Genomic DNA, 13,304 nt, shown 5'->3' on the forward strand with positions numbered 1-13,304 from the left:
TAAATGACATTATTTTCCAGCATCTCTTTTTCAGCCCAACTTTTTCCATTAATCAATGCTCCTTAAAACCACGAACTCCTGGCAAGAAATATAAATAACAATGACTCAAATAAAGTAGAATAAGACCTTAAACAGAGGACATTTACAGGATTTAGAGACTGCCACATTCAACCTTGCTTAGCTTCTGAGAGATACTAGTACTAAATAAGACTGCATTCCGCAGTACCTGTAGCGGGACAGCCTATAGGAACCACTCTGGTGAATACAATGACATCAGATTCCAAATCCACTGCTTGGTTATAATCCCTCCTGGTTTTAAAGCCTCCAACACCACTGACAAGGAATACAGTAAGCAATCAACACATCCAGACAGCACTTCTAAAACCCAGAGCTGTGAGGGCGTTTTGAATAATCCAGTGTCTTTCCTGTCTAAGGCATGAAGCCTGTATAGCTCAACTAGAACCAGTCAACACTCTCGGACATGCTGTTGAAACCGCGATGACATTTCCCACCTTCGTACTCTTCTCACTCTTGCTTTATATTTTAATTCCATCAATGGTGTATATATGGGATGTCATATAATGTAGGGAGCTGTACGAAACAAGCTGAAATCCGCTCCAAGAGAATGGGTAAAAATCAGCTTGTGTCTTTCACAGCACCCCATACTGTATTTTTAAACACATAGTTAAATAAGAATAGATATAGATATGTTTTTAAGTGTCGTCAGTTAGATATTAAAGACATTTCTGGTGGTGGTTTGTTTCCATTAGCAACAGAGCGATATCAGCTTGGTTTGAACTGGGACTCTGACAGTAAGTGTGTAATAGAATGCAGATGGAACTGGTGACTTTTGACTTTTACACACTGGTTTCATGGTGCAGATGGAAACGCGACTTATACAAACTCCCAATTCCCTCTCACCTCCAGAAATGGTGAACAAACCTGTTTTTTATACCAGAGCAGACAATCCTATGAGAACTTTATGTAGAGTACAGGCCTTAACTTTATAAGACCTTTGGCTCATCGGGATCAATATTTAATTATGAAATCATGTGGATCAGGGGTTTAATATGAACAAGTTTACTTGACATCATTTCAAGATGAATTCAATAGAAACCTATGTGAGAGTTGATTATTAAACTTATTCTAAAGTCTTCCCATTTGTCTACATTAAACAGTGTTAAGAATGAAAACGAAGGTCGAATTGTACATCACGCGTTTACATATTTATTTTTTGTTATATATAATTAAGCCAGTGTATAAGATCAGCATTCTTAACTTCATATACACCACATAATTAACCTTCCTGTTACAAGCAGAACAAGGCTCTAACTGCTATTATGTTTCTAATATGCCAAATTAGAAAGCGTTTTTGAACTGGGACCCTGAAGTGTGTTATTGATCCCTATATTTTCACTGACCGACATGTCCTGTGGTAAAGAATGTTGCCTAAATTAGTTATCCGATTGGTTCCTATGATTAATGATGGGACTGTGCTTCATTACACATGACAGCATGATCAGAATAATCACGGCGGCCACAGAAACAGAGCGTGCTGTTGTTATTCCCTCATTTTTAAAGTTAATTTATAAAATTATTAAATGTAAACGTCCCTAAGTTGTAATTTATTTATATGACACTTTTTTCGATGGAAGCTGCTGTAGAATGTCACAGATGGATAAGAAAACAAGGTAAACTAGATGTACAGATCAATGTCTGGGGGCTCGAGGGAATAAAAAAAGCATAATCAAGATTCAGGAGTTGACCTTGTCCATAGCCCACGTTGTCACTGAATAAACGCTAACGCTGAAAACAAATGATGCTTTATAACCAGTATTACTTTGTTAAACAGAATGCCCCATATTTCTCTGGAAAACATTATGATAATTCTTACTTTAATTCGGAAAAAATACTGCCAGGTGGCCCTCAAAAGACTTGGCAGTATCAGTCAACTTGTCCTTCTGTTTCCTTCTTTCAAGTTTTCTTTTTTTTTTTGTGCCATATAATTATATCTCTTCAGGGAAAATAACTTCCTCTGTTTTTTTCATGTATTATAGGTTAAACAAACCAAAATAGTCTTTCATTCAGATTTTTAAGCTCTGTCGCAGTGAGATAAGGTAAACATGTGCTGTGGCTACAAGTGAGAGAAATTAGGGGACATGGCTAAATTGTATTTACAAAAGCATGTAATAAACATTGCACTTCAATTAATTATTTGTGGCTGTGATGTGTAAACACCATGATGCAGCACAATTGATGTATTGCACACAAACATGTGAAGTGTACGTTTCTGTGACTCTGACTAAAGGCTGCACCTTTTGTTTTCACAAGCAGTATGAACCACAGACTGTATTTCAATCAATCACAGGCTTTGCAATTAGATTAATAGCACGTATTTGTTATTTCAATAATAAAAAAGGATTTGTGATGGTAAATTCTGACATGCATTTTTGTGTTCTTTGAGTTGTATAAATAAAATGGAAGTTTGGCAGAGATGGAATTAAAATCCCATCCCTGCAAAAACACCTGTGTGGAATGTGGCCAATCCCAAATTGGTTAAGTGATTGCAAATTGTGGTTGGCCACTTAGATCTAAGAGGAGCTGAAAACCACTTATTTTGTTCTACAGCTAGGATGAGTAGATTGTGTTAAGCCAATAAAAAGATGCAGGGCATTTTACCTGCAAAAAGCATTAGTTTAGTTTAGTTTAGTTTAGTTGGAGAGGATAGGTTTTTCGTGAAGAACCTCCATGTGTCGCAGGAGTAGCACACAGCCAAACTACTGTAGGCTTATTATTGTTAACTGTGTCTTTGTACATTGCTTTGTTTAAGAAGCAACACCACCCTGAATAACACCATTGCTGGTAGCTTGATGGTGGCGCATCAAATTGCACTTGAGTTTTTTTTTTGTGGAAATAAATAAAACTGGGTTGCTGTGTCAACCACAATCCCTTTGTCTCTCATTCATTTAGAGAAAACCTCCACACCCTCTTGCAGTCATCATTTTATCAATCTATACCCCCATCATTCAACCCAATTTGTCACGTCAAATTTGAATATGCCACCCAATTACTGATCCAGAGGACTGAGATTAACGGGTATCCTTGACTTTTCACCTATGCAATATAACCAGCTTGTGGTGCCAAGCCTGGCTGGTTTCCATGCCTGACCAGTAGAGGTAGCTGAAGATTAATTAGGTGAACCTCTGTGCTCCCGCAAGTTAGGAAGGATCCTTACACGAGGCAGCACAAAGACTAACGCAGCGCTTTTTTTTACATAATTATTGTAAGTGCACATGCCAGGTGGACACATGACATGAAGAAGACTATCAAATAATTTCATTTTTGAAGAATTTAGCTGTTAAACTCTCGAAGGGTAAACTGATATATATATTAAACTGATATATATATATATATATATATATATATATATATATATATATATATATATATATATATATATATATATATATATATATATATATTAGGCTGTCACTCGATTAAAAATTTTGATTGGTTCATTTATGGTCATTAGTTGATTATTCAGTAGATTCATCCGTGCACATTTTTAATAAAGGTAATGATCTTATAGTGGTTGTCCTGCATAGTAATATTTTTTTTAAAAATCATTAATCTAAAAAAAATAATAAGCCCAATAGGAATCTGGTCTTTTTAAAACATTTTTATTATTATTTTTGTTTTAGTAAATGTAACATATGTTACCTTTCCGTCCTATTACCCTAATAAAACCAATTTAGGGACCTGATAACTCAGTCACACAAGCCCCAAGGGCCTGAGCAGCACAGATACCAGTACTGTTTAACCACTCTGGGTAACCCCTAAACAGCAAATTATTAGCAATGCACAAACACAGAAACAAAAAAACACTTCAAGGTTTATAACTAAATCAACAGTGTATTATGTTATTCAGGATAAATGTGCAGTGATGTATTTTAACACAGTGCTGACCACAGCTGGTTACAATGAACAGTAACTGTTTGGCAATCATTTAAATCAACGTAGATAAACATTCCTGTTCCAAATACGTAAATACTTCCATAGCACACTATTAGCAATCCTTGTACAAAACAAGACAACACTTTTGATTTTACACAACTTTAACCCCATTTTATATAAGCTTAAACCTACAATGTTCTACCACTTCCCGGGAGACAGAGCGTGCTTCAAATCAGCACTTCCCTAAATAGCAGCCTACCCAGAATGCACTTTAATGCACAATTAAATTGTAAAAATAAATAATCCGTGATCAACTCTTTAGTAGTTTAATTGGAACCACCCTAATATATATCTATATCTCAAGGTCCTATTTCTCCTTTGAGTAGATGGAAATGAATTCCAATATTAAGTAGCACTGTATGATCTGGGCACTCGAAAAATGAACCCTTTCGTACCTCTTAAGGTGTGCATACTGATCCAGTGATGTGATTTTTTTTTCTGCATGTAGCTGTCATAGATTGTTAGCATCAAACATTTCATGCTTTTGAAATCCACACCGTTCTGGCTTGGTGATCAATCAACCTGCTGTCATAATTATCTTTACTTTGTAGTATCCTGTGCTCTGAATGTTCATCCAACAAACCATACAAGTATGCCAGCAGCTTTCCTTCATAAACAAGAACATTTAAAAAGCACACAATTTAACTGGCCTTTTGTTCGGTTGCATTGCCATGTAATTTCCAACACTACATTTTTAGAAACATTTAAACAGTTATTTCCATTGTAGTTCTGTTGCTTCGTTTAGTAATATATCAGCTGATGGGATGATGCCTGTTCTGGTATACCAGCACAGTTGGATATGTGTGTGTCATCGTGACAATGGTTACTTGTTTTAAAAGTTTGTGTATAATCATCACGTTTGTCTGAATGCATTGCAAGGTTCATTAGTGATAGAGATCTCTTTTGATGAGAGCTGATGGGCCTAGGAAATGAGCCTTTGTGCACACGTCACTCATCCACATGGCACATGTTCAAAAGGTTTGCTCTATTCTTTTTGGAAACAACATAATTATAGACAAGAGTGTGTATTTATGCAACCAGAGTACTATACCTTACCTCTGGTGCCCCTGTTCTGTGTCAGCTCTTCCTAATCAGGGTCAGTGCACTTTCTAATGCAGAATGACTGAGCCGAGCTGCAGTGGTTGCAGAAAGCTTTGCCTATTTGTTATGTTTATTTTTCAGGTGCTCACAAAATATCCTAATAAACCACTCTCCTTTAAGAGTAACATATACATCTTTGAGCTAGCTCAGTTCTTTATTGAAACCTGTAATGGTGCAATGGGCTGCAGGGGCTTTGCTACTTAATGTGGCTGGGCTGGAGATTTTCAAGCTAAGGAAAATCACAGCAGATGTACAGGAGTCAATTATATATAATGTGTCGTCAGCTCAGCTGTTCAGAAACGACTCATTAAACTGAAAGCGCCCAAACCTGTTTACCTGTTAGAAACCTGTTTCATATTAACAGGTTTCATGGTGTTCCAATGAAAAGCCCTAGTCATAGATGTACTCTAATATTTGAGTAATTTATTACAGTAAAATATATATTGAAAAGAGAAGAAGTATGCAAATTCCCAAGGTGGAACTTATTTTGCATACCCGGGGGGGGGGGGGTGTCATGTCTTAGGCATATCAGAAATAACAATAATTTATATGCCATGTCTGCTGTACATCCTCCCTACAGTTGACATTACTTTTTAGCATTGACCAACAAGTAAATACATATTCAAATGGTTTTATTATTGAATGTGTATATATCACCGTGGCCTATTTATTAGAATTGGTTTAGTACAGTTTTTAATTTTTTTTTTTATTTGTTGTATTTGAACTAAAAATAACATACTGTTAAGAACATTTTTACAGTATAGAACTATATTATTTTTATTAATTCATCAACCTCTTGTTTCTAGTTACAGGTATGATATCACATTGTAGAAAGCGGGGTTTCAGTTAATGACTCATGTGCATTTCCACAAATCTCATTTAGTGTCTTCCATTCTTTCTTTTTCTTTCTTGGTAAAGAAAGTGGTATTCACACCAAATATCTGAATACATGCTGCATGGAAAGATAAAACTCTCCTCATACCCTATTAACTCCATTACTAAACCAAGGAAGATTTAATAAACATTTTCATCCACACTGAGCATTTGTGCGAGCCATCTGTAATTGCTGGACCACATAAGACAACATTGTGTTCTGTTAATGACAATAGCATGAGAACGTATTAGATTTTTTTTTTTTTTAAACAATGCGAAGTGCACACAATGCTTGGAGGAAACGCTAATTGTAAATACCACACCAATGCTGCCAAGTCAAAGAGAGGAAACATCAAGTTATTATTTTTAATAATGTTTACAAGTATATCCAGCCATTTCCAGCCTATGAAAAATGTTAGCATTGGCAAAATGTGGCAGTGCTACTTTTCACTGGTGATGCCACTCATCTTCTCTCTGATAGCAATCATTAGTTTTATTTTTTAACCTAGTCTTCAAATGAAGACAGATGAGCATGAGAGTTTTAAATGTACACTGTTTATGAGCAGTGGAATGGCTGCTAGATTACAGATCAAAAAGGCTGATCTAAGGGCAGTTTCAGCTGGGGGGGGGGGGGGTAATAATGGAGAGAATACAAAACCAGTATGGAAGTTAACTTGGCAGGTGTTGAATTAATTTATAACATGATTTATAATACTTTTATAGATGCATTAATGGCTTTGTAGCATGTATCGTTGTAGTTTCATAGTTGAAGAGCTACCTAATACAAGTGGGGGACTTTTAAGTCTTACTAATAGCTGAAAACAATGAATTACTTATACATCATGAAAAACCAATCATCTTTAAATCAATAACAGAATATAGTATGTATTGAAACCAGACCTGAAAATAACCGTGACGTCTTTTTTAGACACGTTAAAAACAACATGAAGTGTTTCACCATCTGTAACTGGGGTGTTCTGTTACTATGTGGGTATCCGCTGAGAAACGAGAGAGACACAGAGGGTTTGTCATTGAAAACAGCACTCAGGCGTCCAGGTTTTATTAAAGCACATGCAGTTGCAGTGGTTAGGTGCCGCCACTACCAGCAATGGTAGCCCTAGTGCAGAAGGATAGAAACAAACACAGTGTACATAATACAAAACAAAACACAGTGGGGAAAAAACAGCTATAAAACAAAAGGTGGCCAAGCTCGGGCCGTACGCTACTCCCACTAACTAAACATAGGAGGGATTCAAATTCCCCTAAATTAATCCCTACCATAAACACAAATTGGTCCTCCTGGTTCACTCCACATGAACTGGAACAAACACCAAACAAAAGCAGAACAAAGAAACTGGCTTTTCAGCATCTTGATCATCAATTAGTCAATTAACACCTGGCCACTGCTGCACATTAAGAATTAATTAGGCAGTATTTTTAGAAATCCTTTAAATTATACAAATTAAACCATTTTAAAAGCAAACACATTTTCTTTACTAACAAAACCATACTATTTACAGGGGCAGGCATCAGCCCTGCCACACCGTCTTCTACTTTGGTAAAGGTAAGACTGTTTGGCTTCCAGTGTGTCAAGTCCTGAAATCTGTTCCATGTAGTCTGGTGGAAAAGGTTACAGATCTAAAGGAGTCTCATTGCTGGACAGGTTTGCTACGGAAAACTGCTTATGTTGAACGATGTGTATGTGTACACAGCTGGAGCTCTCTTCCAATTTGTTACAAAATGGCTGCTGAAGAAGACAAGAGGAGCCCTATAATCCAACTGGTAACATCCTACAGGTTACTCATCCCTACATGCAGTCTGAGATGTAAATAAAACACAGTTTAGACTTACCGTCTCATCTTGCACATGTTGTTCTCTGTGGGTTAACAGGCAGGAGACACCTTTCACCTGATAGTTGGAAGATAAAGCAAGTTGTTTTTTATGAGTTTTAGAACCATACGCTGGGGAAAAAAACAAAAGCTTGCTGAAAACTGTTCAAATGTACTCTTGAATAGAGAGAGGGAGGGTGCTACACATAAAGGGCACTTTGTATAAAGTTCTGTGAGGTTTCACAAATGGTGGAAGATCCAAGTGAAAAGCCATATAGGATTTGTTTGGTTTGAGTCAATCCAGTTATATGTGGCGAGCCTATCTCTTATCACAGGTGTTTTAGAGGGGTAAACATTACATGAAATATTGATTTGTGAGATAAGAGCAAAGAAAATGTGTGTTGTAATGCCAAAGCACTGATAAGAAGCCAAATATTTTCCATTAATGCTTAGAAGTAAGGGGATGCAGATCAATACATGTTCTAAGGCCACAGGGCCAAGTGGCCTGTCTTGGGTCAGTTCTAAAAAGATACAATTATATTGAAGCACAAAAAACTAACAACTGGACATTCTTTAAATATGCATAATATAGCCAAGTGAATGTAGGTTTCAGTTGTAATTATTATTATGTAAGAGAAATACTTTGGACAAATAATCCCCCAAGATGCATACATTCTTTTACCGTAAAATGCAAAGTTATTGGGTGCAACATTAAAAACAGTTTCATAATGATATGCAAAGAAATCAAATCTTTTTAATTTTTTTTTTAAACACAGAGCACATTTCATGTTTAGAAAAATGATGACTTCTACCGAGCACTACAGATCCTGCCAGATGTTGTCATGACAAAAACATCCTTAGTACAGCTGCCTTTTCAACGAAACTAATGAAACAGAATAGTTTGGCTGGTTTTTTTTTTGAGTGGAAGGCCTTTTTTTAATTACCAACTTTTAAGAGACTCTGTGGTTGTTGGCACTCTGGCAGGGAGAACATTTCCCTCCCTTTCTTTGTTATTGGCATTCCAGCCCTTGAAACAAGGCCTTGACTCAGTTTCTCATTTAAAGTGCTTGTTTTGAGAAGCGCTAACACCTGTTCACTCATCGCCTGCCAGTCCATGTCTGTACCCGCTTGACAGGCCTGTCTGCTTTGACTAATGATGTGATTGATGGACAAAATAAGGAAGAACACACAAAAAAAACATTTCTGTCTGGTCTAGTGTGTCAGCGAGCCTTCATCAAGTGGCTGCTGAAGGTATATTTTGCTGCATGCCTCATTGCCCAGTAATGGCGTTCCCAGGCAAAGCTGATTCTTCTCATGACACAAGACAGCAGGCAGCTTTATGGACTCGGGGCCGATCAAGCCCTAAGGAGAGGCATGCTAAAGAGTGGCCAGAAGCTTCAAAACAGCCTCAATACTCTTTCTTTGTTGTTGTGTTGAGTTAGTAAAGAGCGATACAGAATAAGAAAAGCACAAAAGAAAACTGAATTGTTTCTTTGAAGGGAAAGTTCAATTTTCTAAACCCCCTACTTGATCTCATCCACACTCTGTCCATTTGCATGGTGTTCAAATCTTTTTTTTTTTCATGATGTAAACACGTACATAATATTGTTGCCTTTTAAAATGGACACAGTAGGTTGCCGGAAACTACACTGGCGTGAAAAAAGCAATTCTGTGGCCCTGTGCAAATCACAAGAACCCCCACTCTCTCTGCCATTGCCGCTTCATGAACATCTTTGATTGAGAACACTGTTTCTTCCTGACTAACAGTGTCTGAATTTGAAACAAAAAATGAAAACGAGAAATGTGATGCAGCTGCTGGCTGCGTGTTGTTAGAAATGCATTTAACATGAATGGTTTTGTTTAAATACCATTGGGAACTCAAACAGTTGGAGCTGGGAATACTGTGTCCTGAAAACAGAACAGTAAGGGATACTGTACATATGTGAATTTTTTTTTTTTATTATTATTATTTTCTTTTTAATAATTAGAATTGTTTCTTTATAGATCAATACTCACTGTCCATTACCATTTTTTTTTAATTCTTTCAGAATAGATGGTGAGCAGCCATCCATATAAAATGTGCCATTGCAATTGTGAATCCTGTAGGCGTATGAGTAATTGAGAGTAACGCATCCTCTGCAAACATAACAGAATTCATTTGACTGGTGTATGGCAAAATCCAATGGGTTCATAAGGTCAGGACTATTTCTGCATATATGTTTGGTAAAGTTAACACTGTAATGAAATACCAGTACTATAACATTTTACATTTTCAAATTGCATCTATTCATACACTCTTGCCCCCCCCCCCCCCAAAAAAAAAAACAGTAATTGTGTGTGTTAGTTGAGGAGCCATAATTCAATCATCTGCACTTTATTAAAATACTGGAAACATATCCAGCACCTGCAATTTCCAAATCAGGGTCTTATTGTACAGAACTGGAGCAGCTGGGCGTAGGAGGCCGTGTGTGTTATCAGAGGACTATAGGTTTCTGTGCTTTACTGACCTTGACAGCTATATCAGTACCAAAGGCTCACTGTCTGCTGCTTCTTCTTGCATTATTGGTTTGAGAACCATAAAACTGTCCCAGATTTCCAATGAATCACTTCTTTGTTGGTTTTGTAAGCAAGGCTTTTTACCTGCTAATTCCTGCACACATTGATTCATGCACTTAGAAGCAAGGCATATACGTTAAGATTGATGTCACATACTTAAACAGTCATTTTCTGGATTTCATAAAGAAAATGTAACCATTGGAACGGAAGAAAGGCCTGAAGATTCAGCTCATATTGGGGGGAGCGGGTGTAGTTTGGCTGGTGAGATCTCTACATTTAGCAGAGTTGACTCCCACTTGTTCTGGTCAGTGAAATATATATATATATATATATATATATATATATATATATATATATATATATATATATATATATATATAATCCTACAGATTGACTTATTGAATCATGGAAAAAAATACCATCCTTTGGTTATCTAATGCTGGGAAATAGTCTGTCACAATCAAAACAAAACTTTAAATGAAACTCCTTATTAGGCCAAATATGTGATGAACAAAATCCAAATTTCAATTAATTTCTTAAAACCATTATCATCATAACAGTCTTTATTAGTGTGATCCCATATTTCTATTGGGCCACAATGCTTGTACTGGTGCAATCCCGGCACAAAGGTCAAGTTTCAGAGATGATGAAAGACATATGAAGGAAGAGGAATCTGAACAGGACCACTGGATTATTGGGTGTGGTGTTAACGGTGGCTGAAGCTCTGGGGAAGCTCCTTGCAAGAAGACTCACAGTCAGCATCAAGAGACCTGGGTTCAACCTTTCAGAGGGTTACATTGCCTTGGTTTCGCTGGAACACCAAATCTCTGAAGAGGTGTATTTACCATGTGACTATCCCTGTCAGTTTATGAATCGAAAAGATGAAACATGCCAGCAGTACGAAGCCTGTGCTGTTGGTAAATACAGGAGAACAGTCACGGTGGAGAGGAAGGCTGAACTGTGCCAGTGATGGTGCCCAGGCTACTGATCCGAATGCGAGTGTGACAGCCACTATCATGGGTGAAGACACAACCGCCCCTAGCCTGCATGTCCCTGGAACTCTGCTGTTAGCGGAGGCTTCGGGAGGCTTCGGGAGGTCTTTGATGGAGACAAGGAACGTCAAACCGGATGTATGTGAGTATCAACATAAATTGAACAAAGAACTTTGGGCCAGACCATTTCAACTAGCATAGGGTGGAATGGTCTGTGGCCAGTATGGATCATATTTCTAATTTTAAATGCTCTTAAATTATTTCAAAGTTGCCTGTTGTATTAAATTATATGAAAACTTTTACACTTCGATCTGAAAAGTACATCACAGTTTTTCCCTCAGCTTTCTTCTAAATATGAAATTCAAACTTCACAGAGACAACCCCCCATTGTGTTGAGGAAACAGCACACAAAGGCATCTACTTTTGCAAAAAGTCTGCCTAAAGGCTTCATCAGAGAAAATTTATTTTGTAATGAGCTTCTTTGTTGTCTTAAGATTTAAGCAATACTTCCATTTGCGTATGTTACCAGTAATTAGGTCATCAGTGCGGAAAACATGCGTTAGAATAAACATCACAGCTTTTCCTTCACCAAACCAAGTAAATGTGTACAACTTGAAAGTCACAGTCACACGCATGCTAGTTGTTAACACCTACTGTATATATAAATGCTACAGTTATAAAAAGACAGGCATTCAGCGATTTCTTTTTTTTGTGCTGTTTTTCCTTCCATAACAAAGCAGCAATTGTGAAGTGCGGCTGCTTGTTTTGATGTCATCACCACACTTCAAACAATATATATTATTTTAGTTTTTTTTTGTTTGTTTGTTTGTTTAGAAGTACACTTTGCACATTATTAAGATATAAAAGGTGCCATTCACAAAGCTTAGATTGAAAAGCTACCAATTATTGTAACTGCAAAAAGATGCTAATCTAAAGCAGTTAGATTCAGCCAGTCCGCTAAGGAAGTAAATTATTGATTGGCCTCAGGTTGCTAATAACACGGGTTATCTGCTTAAAACACAAGATATTTTTCAATACATTCTTTGTAGCAGTATCAAGATTTAATATCAGTTGGTCTTGTTGTTAAGAATAAGCCAATGTAGCCATAGGTACTTAGTAGTTTATGTGTATATAGCTATTAAAACAGCTTTGTTTCAGATGTGTAATAAAAACAAGATATCATTATCTGTTCTGTTACTTTTGTGGACAGTTTATATTAGTATCCCTGTCTCACGTGCATTCTAAATAGGCTATGCAGATGATGGCAACAATATATTGTACTATGCATGTTTATATTATTATTATTATTATTATTATTATTATTATTATTATTATTATTATTATTATTATTATTATCATTATTATTATTATTATTTGTGTTGTCGTCATGTTATTATTATATACTGTTTTTTTTCATCTTAGATCATTATTTACCAGTCTTATTAACCAGCAAAAATGCCTTGTTTTCAACAACTTCTTTAAAGCTAAAATGAAAAATGACCACTAGGGGTGTGAAACTGTAATAGTCCCCTCTGAAACAGTGGTTTTGCAGAGATGTATCATTTACTAACATGTATAAGGTATCAAATATCTGTATGAAAACTTGCTCTGAATAATCCTAATCTAATGACAATAATCTTTATATAGCAGAAGAGTTGGCGAAGCTTGTTGCAAAAGCCTTCATAGAGCCTTCTTTGAAGGGCATTACATCAATATAGTGGTTTTGGATTTCTGGTCTCGGGATGGATCGCTACAACACCTGACCAGGCAGGAGGAAGAAAATGGTAAATTACTGTTGATCCTTAACAGCCAATTACACAGCTCACTGCAAATCAACGCAGCATTGGCAGGTACTTGCTGTAAGGTAGCCTGCAGCTACTCTGAGAGGATGGAGAGTGGTTTAATTGTATCAACGCCTCCACCACCATCATTATCCCAA

Source organism: Acipenser ruthenus, chromosome 20, assembly GCF_902713425.1.
Source record: "Acipenser ruthenus chromosome 20, fAciRut3.2 maternal haplotype, whole genome shotgun sequence".
Classification (NCBI taxonomy): Eukaryota; Metazoa; Chordata; class Actinopteri; order Acipenseriformes; family Acipenseridae; genus Acipenser; species Acipenser ruthenus.